The sequence below is a fragment of the Xiphophorus couchianus genome, chromosome 5 (assembly GCF_001444195.1).
Source record: "Xiphophorus couchianus chromosome 5, X_couchianus-1.0, whole genome shotgun sequence".
In the NCBI taxonomy this organism is placed as follows: domain Eukaryota; kingdom Metazoa; phylum Chordata; class Actinopteri; order Cyprinodontiformes; family Poeciliidae; genus Xiphophorus; species Xiphophorus couchianus.
The window spans coordinates 11683724-11690651 of NC_040232.1; the positions used below are offsets into that span (position 1 = coordinate 11683724).

A 6928-nucleotide genomic window follows, 5' to 3' on the forward strand; every position below is an offset into this window, starting at 1 on the left:
AGAGCTCATGAGAAGCTTTGGGGTTTCTGGCATGCAAATGATCGCACTTGCGCTAAATAATGTCAGCCTCGTTATATGCAGAAAATCTCAAAAGGCATTCAGATCATACGTCTTTGATTAAAGCAGCAAAAACATTTTGTTAGGAGTTAGGAACTTTCTAATCTGCCTGTTATTGCTCATAAAGAGAAAAAAAACACCAAACCTCTGTATATAACTTATTCATTTTAGGACCAGCTGGTTTTTCACTGCAGATATCACGCTTATTCCCTCATCTCCTTGGCAACAATTATCTCCCCAACTTTATAGCGCCTCGTCAGCCCTTTCCTCAATCAGCGGTTGTTACAGCAGAAGTGGAGAGTGCTCCACTTCACAAGGTTGGACGGCATCCATGCTTGTATTTTGGCCCTGAATGAGTAATGAAGAATAATAGATAAAAGCCGAGTCCTTCAGTCCTGTCCAAACAGGCCCTGAGACTTCATTATGAAAATGATAATAAATGTAAATGCCCACAAATCAGTAAAACATGATCAAATATTAATAAAATGTATAATCTGTGCATTAATAAAGCAAGAATTAAAAATGCAACAGACTGAAAAAAAAAAAAAAACATTTCACAAAGATCTCCTCACATCTGAAGCCATTTAATCCATCAAAAAAATTGAGGCTTTCTTTTTAATTCAACAGGTTTTTTTTTTACTAACATGAGATTCAAAGATTACTAATTTATACTTTATACTGAAAAATATATCACATTGATCTTGTAAGCTCAGCACTATCTATGTATACATATATAGATCTGAACAGTCCCTAAACTTGAAATATTAACAAATTTGGGACTAATAACATGAATAAGTCAATAAATCTGTTAGTACTTCAAGTATCTTTTAATACAATAAGTCTTCTTGGTAATTTGGGGTTAACAAAGCTTGGAATGCAGACAGTCAAACATGCCTCTGAGAAATAGTGTTACATTATCTCTTAGATGTAGTTGAAGTAGAGAGGCAGAGAGAAATCAGCCGATGGCAGGAATGGCCAACAGGGTGAAGAAACATTAAAACCTGATATTTTCCCGATGAGGAAAACATCAGGACTACCTAAATGCTAGAACTCTTAGTTCTGGAAACTGTTAGGGTATATAACTCAAAGAACAGAAAATATGAGAAGCTTTTTAAAATGAAAATGATTCTTTTTTTTTTAGTTCAGTGTGAATGAGACTTGGATGTGTAATGGTCATTTCACCCCTTCACCATTTTGTCATTTTGTAGCAGGTACCAAATTGAGTCACCTTCCAAAGGATGTCCAGTAGTACCCAAATTAGGGATGTTTTGTTAAACTGGAAAATGGCCAGCCAACCAAAAGCCAACTTCAACAGATAACAGGAAGGCTGAGCATTGTACAGCAAATGTGTGGCTTCATTGTTTGAAGCCCTTAGCATCTGAAACCAGGAAATAGAGCACTTCATCCCAGTTCTAATGTCCTGGGCCTTGCAATGGCTCCCTGTAGCTCAGAGAGCAGACTTTCAAATACATTTTGTTATTTTATAAATCACTCGATGGCTTAGCAGCAAAATATATTAAAGATCTGCTGTTGTATCAAGCTTCCAGTCACGTCTTCTGATTCAAATCCATTCGTCATTCCCAAAACCAGAACCAAACATGGAGATGCAGCATTCAGTTGTTGTGCTCTACTAATCTGGAACAAACTTCCAGAAAACTGCAAAACAGCTGAAACACTGAGTTCCTTTAAATCAAGGCTAACAACCCATCCTTTTAGAGTTGACTATGAGTCATAAAATCTTGGATATTGATCAGTATATTTAATATGTACTGCTTCATGATTTTGATGATGGTATTTGATCAAATGTAATGTTTATTTGTAGTTGTTTGCAAATGCTTTATGGTGTAAAGCATTTTGAACTGCCTTGTTGTTGAAATGTGCAACAAGGCATTGATGTGATTGTTAAGGAACAGACTGGATTTGGACATTTTACAGCTTCATGGAATGCCTTTGCCTTCTGTAGAAAATACACACAGAAATCTCTGTTTCATGTCCGCATAACTGTTCTAGTCATTAATGAAAAATGGTAAAAACAGCTGAAAATGTTAATTCTGTAATCATTTAGGTTTTAATTTAAGGCAAAGCATAAACTTCTAATACCATAAAACTTCTAATAGAACAAAATACTTTCAATGTACTTAGCTGTAGTCCCCAGAAAGGCTAAAATTGTTATTTAAAAAAAAAAAGAAGAAAGAAAACTGGGGTTCAGAAATCATTCACAACACTCTGATTAGTGCTTCTGTACTATTAAAAATGCTCAAACCCAAAAAATATTCAGTAAACATTGCAGCAGCATCACTACATATACATTACGTAGGTTAAAATATAAACTCTTGTTGTAAAGCATGAACCGTTTTCAAAGAGAAACAGGATTCAAAGCTCCACAATCCACAGAGAGCAAATTGTAATATTTATGTCAGAAGATAAAAGACTTGTATCTATACATACACACGCTCATACAGGCAGCGCGCTGTATATACTGTGTTTGGGAAGATCTTTTATGTACTGCTTTTCCAAAGCTGAGAAGCAATAAGGCAAAAGGCTGGCATGACTGATTCTCCATGCTGTTCACTATTATGTGCATCTTTAAGCCCTTTACTGGTACCACGACAACAAAAGGCAAAAAATCTCACTGGCAAACACTCACCGATTCACCATCACGCACACATTTATGCTCACGCTAAGGTTTTCTCCTACTTCTTACACTCAAAAAGTGACTATTATTCCAGGACTCATTGCATGCCGATTTGGGTATTAGTAGAGCAAGCAGGCACACCGTTGGTACTTTTTTAGAGTATGTGAGTGTGTGTGTGTGCAGCTGAGCATCCCTGTGACCCACATTGTTGAACCTCAGGAGCGGCACAGCAGGAATTCCATCTGTAGGAGGACGTCTTCCACTCCTCTCTTTACCTTTCTCTTCTGCTCACTCAAACACATGCACACACGCAGCTTTCCAAACAAACCAGGGTTAGCAAGTGGTTTGAAAAAGTCTCACCTTCTGTCTCTGTGTGTTGGAAGCAGTGCTGCTGAACAGTGGCCGCTGCCTCTAGAAGTCTAAGGGGATTTGCTTCTGCAGCGAAGTCGCATCGTGTGGTCTGGTTGTGGTCTCAGCTCCGATCTCTCTCTTTCTCCTCTTTTCGTCTCTTTCAAAGCATTGCCGCCCCTCACTTCCGCTGCTCCGCCACTTATAAGCCTTTCGGCACCAAGTGTGAATAGAGAGAGATAGAGAGCCTGCCCACTGCCAGGCACTCAGCCTGCAGCCAGACTGGTCTATATCTGTCTGCACTCTGCTGCTGGGTCGGCAAGCTAAATATGATGATCTTTAACAGCACTTCCAGGCTAATTAGTCAAGTGACGAGATCCACGGGCTCAGTGAGGGAGCCTGCTCGGTGCAGTTGCCGGTGGATACGGGGAGAGGAGGATAAGGTGTGTGTGAGAGCATCTGCATCTGCGTGTGGGAAAGAAAGAGCGAAGGGAAAAAAACAGTGGAAGAGGGAATTTAAGAAAGAGAGAGAGATGGGAGCAAAAATGATCGTGTGTGTGGTAGTCAGAGGTAGAAGCAACAGTGTGGCTAAAATGGTAGACATCATGCACTTTAGTACCCTTGCAAACCACTTTGAAAAAAAGGGAGACATCACACACTCTGAGCGTAAAAGTACTGGTGTGTGTGTGTTGGGGGGGGGGGGGGGGGGGTGCATGTGTGTGATTATAGCTGGAGAACCAGAAGAGAAATGCAGCTGAATTACCCAATGGTAGTCAGTGTTGTGTCCTTCTATGGCTTTTTTGAGCACCTTGCCTTATACAGAGTGAGCTCAGGTGATCTGGGACCTCAGTTCTGAACAGCCCGAAGTGGGTTAACGATGCATTGTCAAGCAGAAAAGTGGGATGCAACCCACTCATGTCCATATGTAGGTCACAGGCCTTCTGGTCGCAAGCTCACAAGGAGGATTTAGAGGTTGTTGTTTTATTCCACATGCAGGTATGTGCATTACTTAATGATTTTGGGTTGCATTAAATAAATTACACATAAATCAGTGGCAAACTGAAAGCAGTCAGAGTTTTCATGAGAAATGCATGTTTCTGTGAGGGTGAGTCTTTTAGTAAATGTTTAAACATGCATGCACAGTGCACTGCAAGAGACTGGGACATCCACTGAAGGCACTGAGGCAAAGGCTAAATTCACTTTGGACTTCAACCCTGTTTACAGAAAAAAAAAGGGAATTCCACTTTGACATAGTGGCTCTGCATAGGTTTTCATAACCCTTAAAATTTTGCAACTTTTTTCAAAAACTTCAATGTATATTACCGGCAGTGTATATAACAGACCAACAGTGGAATTTTTTCAAATACAAATCTGAAAAGGGTGGGATCCCCTTGTATAACCTATCATTGAATAAAATCAACAATTTAAGATGAGACTTAGATTAAAAAACAATGTTGAATATTTCAGAGAGCAGTAATTAATCTTTCAAAAGCGTAAGATTGTGGCATATCTGTAAACTTACAAAGACATATCCGTCCATCTAGATTCTAGAAAGACAGACCAAGCAGGGGGAGCATTAATCAAAAAGATTGTAAAGAATCAGTCAAAAGATAGATCCAAGGCTCACCTGGGAAAACCTGTGGACAGTTTCTTTGTCTTGTCTTTCTTCCATGCTGGGAAGAAAGACAAGAAGAAAGTCAATGTAAAAATTAAAAATAAAGCCACAGGATGTGTAGGAAACAGCAAACATGCTATGGAAGGGTGCTCTACTAAGATGAGACTAGAACAGACATATCTTACGTATGCATGCAAAACACTGCAGTCTGTGTGTGTGTATGTGTGACACTAAAACTGTTACCCTATTTACCATGCCTATAGTAAAGTGGTAAAGTAAGGGGGTGGCAGCGTCACACTTTACAAATGTTTTTTTTTTTTTTTTTTTTCATTTGGTGTAGGGAAGCTTATCAAACTTGAAAGACAAACGGAGTTAAATTCAGTAATCCTGGAAGGAAAACTGCAAAGGACTTGAGACTAGAGGATCACCTTCCAGCAGGACAGAAACGTCAAAACACAGCAACGGCTACAATGACATGACATGTAGCTCAAACCACATTCATGCATTACAATGGCCCAGTCAAAGTCCAGACCTAAATTCAATTGAGAATTTGTGACAAGACTGAAAACTGATGTTCCCAGAGGATCTTAATCCTGACTAACTGATTAAGTGTGGTTTATTTTACAATGAGCAAAAATGTTAAAATCAAGATGTGTAAAGCTAGTAGAGACCCAAAAAGGCTTGCAGCTATGTAACATTTGTTCTATTTTTATTATGGAATAAATATTACAAACCATAAATTATTTTCCTTCCATTTCACAACTGTGCACTACATTGTGTCAATATTTGTCACTCTTGGAAAGTCAACGTTACCTCCCCAACATTTATGACAGTTCAGTCTCTTTGAAACTTATTATCAGACGACGCCGTTGAGAGAGATAAAAGCTCAGAAATGGGACCGTGTCTGGTATTGTTCTTGATAAAACAAAATTTCAAAACCCATCAGTTTCCTACAATGTAAGGAACCAGCCGCCCACCCTTCTTCTCCACTCAAACAAATCACTCACAGCTGGAGAGGGACCGTGGACCACTCATGGCAAAGTGGCTTTTCTCTCCCACCCAGGCATTATGGATAAAATCACGTGGTGTCACTGATGTCATAGTTCCCATGGAAACCTGCTGCATCAAGAACAGCAATATCAAATGGGGGAACGTGTGTATGTAGAAACACCCACACATTTAAAAGCACACAGACAATGCAGATGAGACAAGCGCTGGTGATAAGTGGCGTTGCAGGCAAATCACTGAGTTCAGAAGCCTGGGTGAGAAACGCTCACACATGCACACCCCCGCACACACACACACACACAGAGAACTCGGTCAAAATAAAACTTCAGCTAATTATCCTCTTTCACTGCTATTTGAAGTGGAAGGAGAAGAAGAAGACATAATAAGTAATGTCTACTAATCAGTCCTTAACAAATGACACGAACAACTTTCCACAAATGTGAAAACATCACCCAGTTGCTGCAAGCTCATAGAAATGACTGCATGGTGTTAATTAGCTTCATTAATATCTGTCTATCCCATTTACTTTATTAAGACCATTGCTTTAACTCAAGCTCTGCAGGTATGCAGCTTTTCTCCCCCTTGTATGAGTAAAGAATGAGCAACAAATAGCTTTGAATATGTATTTCTGGTCTTACTACTTATAAGGCAAAGTATGATGGTTCCACGAATGATTGTTCAAAGAATTTGTTAAAAGAAATAAGAAGAAAAGAGTTCTGGACAAAAGAGTTAAGGACAAAATAATAGAGAGGCTCTGTGCACATAAGCAAACTTCAAATACTGACAAGTCTAATGCAGCAGGGGGTTTGGATTCACAAACTTCCACATATGGAATACACCTGTGCTCTCCTGGGAATGTATTCGACACAGCTGTAATTCTGTTGGCCCCATCTATGGTAGCAGTTCTGCTTGTTGTGATCTACATCAAGAGCCAGTGCTGAACAAAAAAATGTTTTATTTCTCAATGTGTGTTGGAGTTGGGTATGTCACAGATTGTCTTAAATTAATGCAAAAATGCCACATTTCATTTTGGGTCATAAAACAAAAGGTTTCAGGTGTATTTTTTGTTTTTTTTCTTCTACATATGCACATTTTTTAATGGCCTTTATACTTTTCATCTACATTTCCTCCTTTTGCCAATAGCAATAACTTGATGCTTTCTTGTTAGCCCAAATCACAAAAAAACACATAATTTAAAAAAAACTGAACAAAGGATCTGACAGTATAATAATCACATTCAGTTTTGCTGAGTATTACATTTTTAA

At 39.0% G+C, this 6928-nt stretch overlaps 1 protein-coding gene across 2 annotated transcripts in view; it reads right to left on the reverse strand.

Moving 5' to 3' along the window:
- Positions 1-4715, reverse strand: part of plppr2b (phospholipid phosphatase related 2b) — a 63497-nt gene extending 58782 nt beyond the window's left edge. For both annotated transcript variants that reach the window (XM_028018889.1, XM_028018890.1), the window contains exons 1-2: positions 4668-4715; positions 3053-3505 (exon numbers count right to left, since the gene is read on the reverse strand). The gene's annotated coding sequence lies outside the window, so the exon portion shown is untranslated. The remainder of the gene's footprint in view (positions 1-3052; positions 3506-4667) is intronic.
- Positions 4716-6928: the final 2213 nt, after the last annotated feature.